This window comes from Macaca mulatta, chromosome 1 (assembly GCF_049350105.2).
Source record: "Macaca mulatta isolate MMU2019108-1 chromosome 1, T2T-MMU8v2.0, whole genome shotgun sequence".
In the NCBI taxonomy this organism is placed as follows: Eukaryota; Metazoa; Chordata; class Mammalia; order Primates; family Cercopithecidae; genus Macaca; species Macaca mulatta.
Genome location: NC_133406.1, coordinates 66,628,624 through 66,642,592, shown reverse-complemented (window position 1 = coordinate 66,642,592; position 13,969 = coordinate 66,628,624).

The following is a 13,969-nucleotide window of genomic DNA, read 5'->3' as shown; positions in this document are numbered from 1 at the left end:
GTGCTCTCTTGCTCAGCACCCTGAGAAATAAAATAGCCAAAATAATAATAAAAATAGCTCAATAGATGTACTCAATAGCAGAATTGAGAGGACAGAGAAAAAAATGAACTTGAGAAAATAGTAGAAATTATCGTTATCCTATCAGAATATCAGAGAAAATAAACTGAAAAAAATAGTAAATAAATTTTCAGGGAACTGTGGCACTATAACAAATGCTCTAACTTTGGTATCAGAATCCTGAAAAGAGAGGAGAAACTTAACAGAGCTGAAAAATTACTAGGAGACTAGAAGAAATAATGACTGAATGCTTCACAAATTTGGCAAAACAACAAGGACAGATTCAAGAAGCAGAGTGAGCTCCAAACAAGATAACTAAAAAGTAGTCTAACCCAGATATATGATGGTCAAATTTCCGAAAATCAAAGAAATAAAATATTGGAAACAGCGAGTGAGAAGTGACATTTTACTTTTAAGGGAAAAACAATTTGGATAATAGTGGATCTCTCTTCAGAAACCATGGAGGTCAGAAAGAATTTGCACAATTTTCAAGTACTAACAGAAAAAAAAAACAACAGCAGCAACAACAACAACAAAAAACCCGTGACGTCAGAATTCTATATCCAGCAAGTATATCTTTCCAGAAGAAAGGGAAAATCAAAATATTCTCAGATGAAGGAAAACTAAGAGAAATTTTCACCAGTAAGCCTACCCTAAGAGAATGATAAAGGAAGTTTTCTAAACAGAAATGAAATGATAAAAGAAGGAATCTTAAAACATTAGAAAGAAAAAAAGAATAACAGAAAGAGTAAAAACATGGGCTAATACATTTTTCTTCCATTTAGTTTTCTAAATATTATTTAACAATTCAAGCAACAATTTAACAGTCTGAGGTAATTTTAAATATGTATAGAGGAACTATTTAAGACAATTATAATTGGGAGAAGATAAAAAAACATGAAGGGAATAAGATTTCTACACCTTACTTGCATTGGTAAAATGTCAACACCAGTAAGTTGGGATAAGTTATTTGTATATAATATAATACCTGGAGCAGCCACTAAAAAACCTAAAAATTAGACAAACTAAAAGACACTATAGAGAAATCCAAATTTAATTCAAAAAAATGTGCATGTAACACAGAGAAATGCAGAAAAAGAGGCAAAAGTCATACACATTAGAAAGGAAGTAATAAAACTGTCCCTATTTGCAGATAACATGATATCAACATCCTAAGGAATCTATTTTTAAAATCCTAGAACTAATAATGAGGTCATAGAATACAAGATAAACATAATAAAAATACATAAGTATAAATATAACAAAACATACAGGACTCTTATGCTGTAAATTATTACTACTGATGAAAGACATCAAAGATTTAAATACATGGCAAGACATACCATGTTCATGGGTTGGAAGATACAAGATAGTAAAGATGTCAGTTCTCTCCAAACTTATATACAGGTTTAACATAATTCCTATCAAGATTCTAGAAGAATGTTTTACAGATATAGACAAGATTATTCTAAAATGTGTGTGGAAAGATAAAAACAGACACAAAGAAAAAAAAACAAAAAAAATGATACTAACAAACAATTTTGTAAATGAAGACTAAGGCAAGATGAAACTGACTTCAAGTTAAAGTAATCAAGAGAGAGTGACAGAGGTATAGGAGCATAAATCAGTGGAACAGAATAGAAAACCCCAAAATAGACAAATGTAACCAACAAACTTTTTACAAAGTGCAAAAGCAATTTAATGGTAGAAGATAGTCCTTTCAATGAATAGTGCTGGGAAATTGAATATACACAAAAAATGACCTTGACCTGAACCTCACACCTTTTACAAAAATTAACTCAATATATCACAGACTTAAAAGTGGTTATAAAACTATAAAACTTTTAAAAATAAATATAGCAGAAAATATTTGAGATCTAGAACTAGGCAAAAAGATTTTAGACTTAACACCAAACCACAGTCTACAAAAGAAAAAAAAAACTATACTTCTTCAAAATTACAAACTTTTGTTCTGCAGAAGATATTGTTAAGAGGATGAAAAGAGGAGCAATAGATGGGAAGAAAATAATTTCAAAGCATATAGCCATCAAAAGGCTAATACCTAGTATGTAGAAAATACTCTCAAAACTCAACATAAAAAAAAAAAAGAAAGAAAACCCCAAATAATCCAGTTAGAAAATGGGTAAAAGACATGAAGACATTTCACTGAAAAGACTGTATAGGTGGCAAATAAACACATAAAAAGATGTTAATTATCACTATGCATTAGGGAAATGCAAATTAAAACCACAATGAGATATTGCAACACAAAAATCAAAATGGCAAGATTAAAAAATAGTGACAGTGAGGAGATAGACAGACTGGATCACTCACACATTGCTGGTGGGAGTGTAAAATGGCACAGCCACTCTGAAAAAAAGTTTGTCAGTTTCTTTAAAAATTAAACATGTAATTTCCATATATCCCAGCAAATACTCGACTTATTTCATAGAAATGTAAATATATTTTCACATAAAGATAATTAAAACATATACATGAATGTTTATAGTAGCTTCATTCATAAGATCACAAGACTGGAAACAATTCAGATGTCTCTTGACAAATGAATAATTAACAAAACTGTGGTACATCCATCCATACTATAGACTACTACTCAGCAATGTAAAGGAACAAATTACAAAATATTATATATGGAGCAAATTGAAAAAGTCTCCAAAGAATTATACTTAGTGGAGAAAACCAATTACAGATGATTGTCTATTTTATGATTTCACTTACGTAACAACCTTGAAATAACAAATTATGGAAATGGAGAACACATTAGTGGTTGCCAGAGATAAAAGACTAGGAACTAGGAACAAGGGAGGTGAGAGAAAAGTGGGAGTAGGTATAAAAGGGCAATGTGAGGGATCACTGTGATGATGAAAATGTTTTGTCTCTTGATCCTATCGACATCATTGCTGTGATATTGTACTATAGTTTCACAAGATGTTACCATTGAAGGAAGATGAATAAAGGATACATAAGATCTCTCTTTATTATTTCTTAAAAATGTAAGTGAATCTTCAATTATCTAAAAAAATTAAAACGATAATCGTCTTTTTGGAAAAGGAACATTAATGGAAAATTTGCATAATATGAATAAGATCTATATTTAGTTAAGAGTAGTGTATCAATGTTAGTTGTTAGTTTTGACAAATGTGCTATAAATGTGTGAGATGCTAGCATTAGGAGAAATTGGGTAAAGTTTATGCAGAAATCTGTTTCATTGCCACTTTCTTGCAAATCTAAAATTATTCCAAAATAAAAAATTTATTTTTTTAAAAAGATAATTTACTATTTAAAACAAAAACGCCAATAATGTATTATAGGGTTTATAACATATATAAAAGTAAAATGTATAACAACTATACAGCAAAGGATAGAAGGAAAAATGGATGCATTCAGTTGTAAGGTTCATACATTGTGCAAGAAGCAGTATAATATTTTTGAAGGTTGACTATTGTATATAAAAAGTAAACACTGTAAACCCTAGAGCAACCACTGAAACAAAAAGTTTTAGCTAATAAGCCAATAATAAAGATGAAGTATAATTTAAATTATGATCAATCTAAAAGAAGATAGAAAACACAACAAAAATGGATAGGGCTCAACTAGAAAACAAATCATAACATAGTAGATTTAATGGTTAACCATATGAATAATTACATTAAATGTAAATGGTCTAAGATAACACACAATGAAGTGTTGTGTGTAAGACCCTCATTTTAAACAGAAAAATATAAAAAAATTTAAAGTAAAATAATAGAAAAAAACTATACCTTGAAGACATTCAACATTCAAAAATTAATAGGTAAGTATTTGTTACATACATAAAAATTAGTGACCAGAATATATAAAACGCTCCTTTAAAGAGTAAGATAAAGACAATTGAAGAAAAAGATAGAACATTTATTTAAACAGACTCATAAGAGCAGAAACATGAATGTCCTGTAAACACATGAAAGTCTAAGTTCAATTTCATTTGGAATAAAGGAAATATAAATTAGAACCAGAAGGTGTAAATTAAAACCAGAATGTGAAGAATGTAAATTATCATTCAGTGATGGTGACTATAAAATTGGCACTGTGGACAGCAGTCTGGTATTATTAGCGTAATCAAGGATAGGAATGCTTTATAACCCAATGACTCCACTTCTAGACAATTTCCTGCGTTATGTATTCACATAGATATGTACACAAATGCTTATTCCAGCATTGTTTTAAACAGAAAAATTGAAAACAACTTAAATATTATCAAGAAAAAAGGGACAAGCTATAGTTTAGTTATACAATGGAATACCAGGCAGATAATTAATTTGATGTGTCTATATCAATAGGAATTAACTTAAAAATGTTAAGTGAAAAAAAGCAAGTTGTTTACAAATACGTTTTATATATAAACTGTATTTACAAATGTAATTTATATGCATTTCAATTATACAAAGCAGTATCTATCGATTATAGATATATCAATATGTAGTAAAAATATGAAAGCATGTTAATGATATGTCACCAAATCCAGAATAGCAATCACTCACCATGAGAGGGAAGATAAGTCAGAATGAAGAGGAAGGGAAGGAGTGTGGGAAGACTTTAGTTACATTGTAGCTTTAAATTGCTTTGAAAATAAGAAATGTGAAGTGACTAGGTTAGTGACTAGGTTAGCTCTTGACAAATGTTGATATTGTGTTTATTGGGTTTCTTTTACTATTTTTGGATTCTTTGTACATTCCAATTTTTTTCTTTCTTTCTTTTCTTATTTACTTTTATTTTTATTTATTTATTTTTTGAGACGGAGTCTTGCTCTGTCACCAGGCTGGAGTGCAGTGGCACGATCTCAGCTCACTGCAACCTCCACCTCTCGGGTTCAAGCAATTCCCCCACCTCAGCCTCCCGAGTAGCCAGGACTACAGGTGCATGCCACCACACCTGGCTAACTTTTTGCATTTTAGTAGGGACGGGGTTTCACCATGTTGGCCAGAATGGTCTCAATCTCCTGATCTTGTGATCTGCTCACCTTGGCCTCCCAAAGTGCTGGGATTACAGGCGTGAACCACCATGCCCGGCCCCAAATTTTTTCTTAATTAAATAAACAAAATTCCCAACTGAGGAGGTCCTTTAAATATCTGCGCAGCCTGGTGTAGCTGAAGTTTTGGTTCAAGGTTATGGAAGTGCTCTATGGTTTCCAGTGAGTTGAGGGTTGGATCTTTGTCCTAGAATTTGGTGTTGGTGACAATGGCTGCTGTTGCTTGTTTCTGGGTTTCTTAAGTCCGCATTAGGCTTCATTAGCCATACCCACACCTCTGTAAACAATCTCTACATTAAATTCCCCTTGGCTGAACCATCTGAGTGAAATCTGATTTTTTACCATGACTCCACCTGCTTTCTCTGTGAGGGTGTTAAAGAAAGAGGCCTTACTATTTTCCTATATTTTACAGAACATAGGGTAGAATCACTAGAAAATTCTGCCCCTAAGAAAGCCAGGCTTAGAAACGAGCTTCTCTTCCCACCTTGTATACCTGACTTTGGAGAGCGTCATTTTTTCACACCTTAAAAAGCCAGAAAGGAGTGGCAAATCAGAGCTGACTTCTCAGCCAGCTTCCAGGGATAGAATCCCAACCCTGCCATTTATGGATTGAAATGTTGGGGGAAATTACCTAAACTCCCTTTTCCTCAGTTTCCTCATCTAGAAAATGGGGCTGTAACCCTGACCTTAGTGTGAAGATTAAAGCGCACATTCCATGTGCAAAGTGCTCTCTGCATAGCCTGACTTCCAAGCAGTTGCTAGCCCCAGATCAATCCTGTGGCTCGTAGTCTCTCTTCTCTTTCTTCTCTTACTGACTGCTTTGTCTCTGATCAGCCTGATTGTCTGCTTCCTTTATACAGAATCTCCTAAAGGAGACAGTGTTATAATAATAACAACAAACAAGTTAGGAAGAATTACCCTCCCATCTCTCTTGTAAATGTTGACAGGTTCCATCATTATATTACAATCCCAATTAAAGGGAAATTCCCCACCAAGCCATAAACCTAAAATGAAAAAAACCCTATAGGGATGAATAAGCCTCCTCCGTGAACAAACCTGCTATTTATCCTTTTTTTTTTTTTTTTTGTCACTGCTTATGTGTGCTCAAATCCCCGCTGAACAAATCCTGCAAGCTGATGAAGAAGCAAAGCTAAGGGCATCCATCGGTGAGTCTGTCAAGACTTTACTTGTAATGAGTCTCCCATGGATTTGATTATTACTGGATATTAATTATTAATGGTATTTCCTGCAGGAGGCCTGTGTGGGCTTCTTTTCCCCCAACCTCTATTTTGAACTGGAATTAAAAAATAACCAGAAATCTCCCCCAGTGGAGCAGGGAGAGGAAAAAGAGAAAGGAATCGAGGGAATCCCTCTGCTAGTCTTTCACCACTGGCACCACTTGAAATTCTGGGGCTGTTCACATAATTAAGAGTAGGAAGCAGCTCTGTGCTTAGCCTCCTCCCGTCCTCCAGCTGTAACCCCTCTTTCAAAGCCACAAAGGAGAAACAAAGCACCTTTCTGCCTGCCTCCTCTCCCCCATCCTCACTCTCCAGTTCTAACCCTGTCTTCTTTGATAATTAATTTCCTCTGATGGTTATGTTAATTTTTATGGCTTCCTAATGATTAGAAATATTTGGCAGATTAACATCATTTAACTTTCCTCTCCCTGGGGGCGGGGAAGAGACAGGGATGGTGCTAAATGGTGAGAAACAGCTGGAAAAGCCAAGGGTGAAAATCACAATTCTGTGCCAAGCATTTCAATGGGACGGTGAAAGATGGACACCCAGGAAAGTCTGGAGAAGTTAAAGCCAAATTAAGAAATAATAATAAGGCCAAAAGATCAGAAACATAGCCCTGCCCCCGCCCTGTGTGTGTTTATCCTTTATACACTGTTGACAGTCCATATGTTGCTTCCTAGCAATGTTTTAAAGACGGCTACACCTGTCAGGGTGTCTGGGAGGTAAAGACAGAGCAGATGTTGAGATTTGTGCCATGGAAGAGAAAAATTCATTTTGTCTAGCAAAAAGTGGCATGCTCCCGTGCGTCCTGAAGGGGTCCCTCCACCATTGCCACTCTCCCCTTTTCCATAAAGCAGTGGCCCCACATGGTGCCGCAGATGGAAAGATGGAATTTAATTTTACTGGCGTTCAATCAAAACAGAATAATGTGTTTAATATCCCTGCAGTGTAAGTGAAAGGGAGAGATTTATGAACTCCTGGGAGGCAAGAGATTCCAAGCAGTGCTTTGATATCTCCTCGTATGTATAAACATAGAACTGCAGTGGAAAATATGGATAAATCCAGGTTAAGATCTCCGCCTCCTCCCCCATGTTGCTACTTTAAGTTCAAGCCTTTCTGACAAAGGGGTGGCACTCTCACCAAGAGAACAGCTGAATTAATACAAAGGTAGTCAGGCACCCTGAGCTTAATCCCAGACTTAATCCAGAGGGTGATTTGGCCACAAGTGTCAAGGGAAGAGATAGATGCTTCTGATTGGCAGACATATTCAATAGGGAAAAGCCTCACAAAGGAAGTTACTAGAAACTCCACCTCAAGTTTCATTTAAAATCTAGCAGATGGTGGCCAGGGGCAGTGGCTCACGCCTGTAATCCTAGCACTTTGGGAGGCCGAGGTGGGTGGATTGCCTGAGCTCAGGAATTTGAGACCAGCCTGGGCAACATGGGTGAAACCCCGTCTCTACTAAAATACAAAAAATTAGCTGGGCATGGTGGCATGCACTTGTAGTCCCAGGGAGGGTGAGGCAGGAGAATTGCTAGAACCGGGGAGGCAGAGGTGGCAGTGAGTCAAGATCGCACTACTGTACTCCAGCCTGGGCGACAGAACGAGACTCTGTCTCTAAAAAAAAAAAAAAAAAATCTAGTAGATGGTAATCATATGGCTATACGTTTGTTGATAAAATAGCAACAAATCATATACATAGGGAAAACAAAAATCTGGAATTAAGTATCTCAAAATGCTATAAGAGGTTGAGTTAGGATAGTAAAATTATAGGTAATCATTGTTTTTTGTAACTTTTCTCTAAATTTGTTTCTAATGCAATGATATTATTTTTATAATGGTGAATATATGTACATTGTGTGTGTATTTGTGTGCAAGAGTTTCTATTTTTGGTGTGCATTAGAATCACCTAGGGAGCTCTTTAAAAATGTGGATGTATGAACCCCACTTTAGACCTCCTGAAATAAGTAAATGAATAAATACAATACAATACAATACGATATAAAACCCAATCCTCCCCTAACCTAACCGAGTTCTCCCAGATTTGCTTATCTGGTGTGGAGTTGTCAGGCAGGCTATCTCATCTGGTCTGCATTATATTCATATCGGTCACTCAAAGCTTATTCCAAAAGAACACTCTGCTTTCTGTATAATTTTCCCTGAAAACATTTTACAGTCATGTCTATATCTGATTCTTTCTCACAAAAATATCTTTAAACTCTGTACTTTTCACTTTGGGATATGATTTTCAATATCCAAAAAACAAAGTCCAGTGTCTGTCAGAATACCAACTGAATCCTGTCCCTTTCTCACAGATACATACACATGCCTACATTCACACCAGCAAGGAGGAGTCTACACATACATGGTTCCACTACTGTTTGGTAAATTCAGTTAATTTAGTGAAAAATCACAAGTTCATCAAATTTGGGATTGACTGAATGAGCCATTTGGGAAGATTTTAAAAACCCATTAATTGGTATGTATCATGAATACTAGTCAAGAGAGTTGAATCAGGTTATACTGAGGATGCCACTGAACAGCTGCAGAGGCATCCTTCTTATTTGAACTCTCTAGTGACAGAGTAAAGTCAAATAATATGGTTTTCTCATGTTAAGTTTTTAGGTCCAGTTAACAGTAATTGTATCAAATTAAAACAAAATCATTTTGGTTACAGTGTTACCTCAGGTATGGTTGATTGTACACACACACACACACACACAGACACACACACAGAATACACATCAATTAGAGGTTTGGAGAGACTGTACCCACATTTGCATAAAGATATGGTCATCCATTATGGTGTGTTTTTAAAGATGTTGTCAATGGGATTGAATATGGCCTCCCAGCTAACTGCACAGCACTGCAAGAAAAATGCAAAGGTACTTTATTTTGTTTTTGTTTAACCAGGAGCTACTGATGCAGAGGAGCGTTTCATTTCCCCACTTTCTGTCTGTGCCACTAAATGCCTGATGTTACCTTGAGTCAGCTGGCTCTTCTGCCGGGACTGGCAACTGTCCATTCTAGACCTGGATTGGCTCCCAGAGCTAGGGAACAGGGTTCCACAACTAATCAGATGCTGGCTTCTTCAAGCAGGGACCACCATTTGTTTGGCTGTGTGTAAAACAAACTCTTCGAACTTACATGTTGACCATTTTTCCCCGCCCAAGACTTTTCAGATAGACAGCTCTTATTAATAAAAATAACACCTTACTTAACTAGCTCTTTTCACTTCCTGAGCACTTGCACATCCACTATCTCACTTCAACTATTATTATTATTATTATTTTATTTTTTTGAGACTTAGTCTGGCTCTGTCACCCAGGCTGGAGTGCAGAGGCGCAATCCCAGCTCACTGCAACCTCCACCTCCCGGATTCAAGCAATTCTCCTGCCTCAGCCTCCTGAGTAGCTGGGATTACAGGTGTGCACCACCACGCCCGGCTAATTTTTTGTATTTTTAGTAGAGATAGGGTTTCACCATGTTATCAGGCTATTCTCGAACTCCTGACCTCATGATCCGCCTGCCTTGGCTTCCCAAGGGCTGGGATTACAGGTGTGAGCCACCATGCCCGGCCACTTCATCTATTACTGTAGGTTGTAATGGACACTAGTCTTTGCAACTTACATGTAATTCTGTGACATGCTGGTGATCTGGACTTGTGGACTAGTAACTTCTCATAGACCTTGCAGAGTAGGAAAAGATTTCCTTGATTTTCTTAGGGTGTTTGCTGGGTCTAAAAGGGAAGCTACAAAGACAAATTAACAGGGGAAAAGTGTATATATGTATTTAGTATAAGTTTTACACCACACAGGAGACTTCATAATGAAATGAAGCCTTGAAGAAATGGTTAAAATTGTGTATGTTTGTACTAGATTTGATGGAGAGTAGACAGTCATGGGAAAATATAATTGACAGAGTATGATCTAATGGTAATAAACTGGGGAAACTTTGCCAGGCCTGTTGGTTCAGTTGCTTCTCTGTGACACTTTACCTTCAGGGATAAGGATTTCCCCTTCCTCCCGGTATAGGGAGTTCACCTCTCACAATGGGGTCTATGACCTGCTGGAGGAGAGAAGAGTCAGAAAAGATTACAGAGAACTTCCTGCTTCTGCAGTTTTCTTAATTTCCTGTAGCTTAAAATACTCAATGTATTGGACTGGGCGCAGTGGCTCACGCCTATAATCCTGACACTTTGGGAGACCCAGGAGGGTGCATCACTTGAGGTCAGGAGTTTGAGACCAGCCTGGCCAACATGGTGAAACCCCATCTCTACTAAAAGTACAAAAATTAGCTGGGTGTGGGGGTGCATGCCTGTAATCCCAGCTACCTGGGAGGCTGAGGCAGGAGAATCTCTCGAAACTGGGAGACGGAGGTTACAGTGAGCCGAGATTGCGCCACTGCACTCCAGCCTGGGCAACACAGCGAGACTCCATCTCAAAAAAACAAAAAAACAAAAAAACCCTCCATGTATCAAGATGCCACATTTGGGGGTAGAATGTTCTGAGCTCTGTCACCACCAACTCAAGGCCCTCAGTGACAGAAAATAATCTTTTTTATTTTTCTGACATTCAGCTGAAATAACTTTCTCTTGAGTCTATCCTAAAAGTGTGTCAGTCCATTGTTTCTTCAATGGTTTGTGTAACACCCTGACCCTGTGATTCTTCAATCTTCAGAGCAGGACACACTTAGCCCTACTTGTAGTTTCAGCCTTATATAAAATTCAGAAAAATCTTTCGCCAAGTTATGTTAAATGTCAAGTTTATGCACTCATTTACCATTACTGAGCGCTTACAATGTGCCTGGTGCTTAACTTATATTATTTCATTTAATGTGTATAGCATCCCTTGAGTGGATGTAGCCATCTTCACTTTAGAGGAATGGGAACTGAGGTCCAAGGCTACATAACTACAAGCAAAGAAATCAGGATTCAAACCTAGTTTTCTCTGAATCTGAAACCATTGTTCCTTGTCTTAAATTGAGTGTTGCCTTTCCCTACTAGGAGCTGCCTATGAGAGCAGCATTACCTATCTTTCTAAGATCCAGCAAAGAGCTCCTTTAGTCCTTGGGCTAATGGTAACCATATCTTACTTGTCATTCTGCCAGGCCCATAAATCACGTGTTGTCATATAGGGTGTGTGTTTTCTGCCCCCTACTACATTGTGTACTCTTTGTGGGCAGCTGCAATATCTCACTTATCCTTGGAGCTCCAGAACCCAGCAATGTCCCTGGAACATAGTAACTATTCAATAAATGCTAATTGAATACCTGAACGAATGAGTAACTACATCTGCTGCAGGTCTGTGAAGGATGAAGTTTTGAAATGTTTCCTTGAAAAGTAGATGTTCACTTGTATGGAGCCATCTGGATCCTGAATTCTCTGAGTTTGATACCCCTCAACCTCATTAACCATGCCTTTCCTGCTTCCCTAGTCCAGCAATAAACTTAGCACTCCAAGAAGAGACCCATACCTGGGACTCTCTGAAAATGATGGAAACTTCTTCCCTATTTTCTCCTTCATGTGGCCTCAGAAGCAAGCTTCCTCTGGGAGCACATTGAGCAAACCTCTGACAGCTGCTTCCAAGATCCCTAAGTTTCTAAAGCATGTGACAGCTTCTTCTGACCCACTGAAGTTGTCTTGTGATAAATCCTCAGTGTTCCTTAAACTATCTCTGGTGAAAAAGAAAAGAGTTTTTCTCCCAATTTGTCATAAACTGATACTTGTGGAAAATAAAACATCACATACTTGGATGTTATGACAATGTCAAACTGATATAACAAGTTTCTAGATCCTTTCTCTCAATTTCTTTACTTAACTCCTTTATGACTAGTAACAGTATGTGGATTGATGCTGGTCCATAGGCCACACTTGAAGGAGCATCAGCATAAACCACGAAATTCTGATTTTCTCTCTGGAGTAGTGTCTAATAGAAATGGAATACAAGTCACATGTAAGATTTTAAATGTTCTAGGAGCTGCATTAATAAAGGTAAGAAGAAACAGGAGATACTAATTCAAATACTATATTTAGCCCAATATATCCAAAATATTATTATTTCAATATGCAATCAATATAAAAATAATGAATAAGCTATTTTACAATTCTTTTATTTTGCACTAAGTCTTTGAAATCTGGTGTGTATTGCTACCTAAAGCACAGCTCCATTTGGATAAGTCACAATAGCACATATTGCTAGTGACTACCATACTGAGCAATGCAGCTCTAGAGTTGTCACTGCTACCACATTTACTGACTCTAATCCCTTTGAGGTTTCACCATTGCTCTATAGAAAGTTCCTTAGTTACCTCTAAGCTTCAGAAACATTCTGACTCACCAGGACTCCTGCATTCAGTTTCAAGCAATCTTCCAGAATTAAACACTTTAGTTCTGGTAAGGAAAAGACAGAAACATTAAAGGCAACAATTGGTAAAAAGAAACATACTCTCACCCACAGGATCTCAGATATGTAGTTCAGCAAACCATTTTGAGCCTCTACAAGGTGTCAGGCATTCAGGCATGGGTGCTAGGTGGATGATCAGCCAGTATCTGTATATTGTCTTTATTTTGTACAGTTGAAACCATCTCATTCTTAAATTCTAAAGACCCTAGGGATCCCTTCTAGAAGAAGAAAACAAAAAAATCCATAGCTCTATAGGCTACCCCCAGTTCAGCCCTGAGCCGGTATTGCTCCTGGTCTTACTTTGAATTCCCAGATCTGCATTGACTGGATTTCATTCTTCTTCCCCAATGATATCATCTCTGCCTGGAGACTGGACTATTGCTCTAGGAGCTGTCTTCTTTTGGTGCTAACTACCAAACCATCTAGATGTTGGTCTTTTTTTTTTTCACGGGACCTCTATGTTTTACTGTAATTGTTCCTCTTTAAGAATCATCCTGAATATTGCACTTAGTTGTGAACTTGGCTTAGGACATTTGTGACCTATCCACTTCCTTCCCTGAAGAATAGCTCCCAAGTTTCATTCAAACTATTTGGACTTAAAATGGCATCCACTCCTTCGTAAAATCTTTATATGCCCTTGTGGCTTTGCCTTATATGTGCTATATGTACGTAGGTTGACCCACCTTCCTATTGCTCAGTCCCCAGTTCTAACAGTTATTATCATTAAGAAATATCTAAAGTCATAGAAAGCTAACATAGGTAGAATGACTTACGGTTTAGTACTGATATTTAGATTCAGAAACCATGTTATTAAAGAAATCAATTAGCTACAGAAAGATAACTTTGCTCCAAGTTCCTTTCCCATTTGCAGCACAGAAGCAGTGGCTGGTTAGCATCTGGGTGTCCTCGAGACATAGTGAACATTTCATTCATCATACATGACATTTGCATATTGCAAATATCATACTTTATGCACATGCCTTCCAGGCTAGTCTAGAGACTATGATTGCTGCCTAATCCTCACATAAATCAATGCACCAGGGAATGCCACTTCTAAACATGAGGAAAATCAAGGATAGCTCTGCCTTCAGACTCTTCCTGGGACCATCTCATTCTCTTCACATCCCAAGTAGATTCAGTGCCTTCATTTTCTCTTCTTTCTTGTAGCTATTAAAATTCTATTAGCCATTTGTGAATATTATTTTATACCATCTGCATTTTCTCTAAGTTGTGATAGTGAC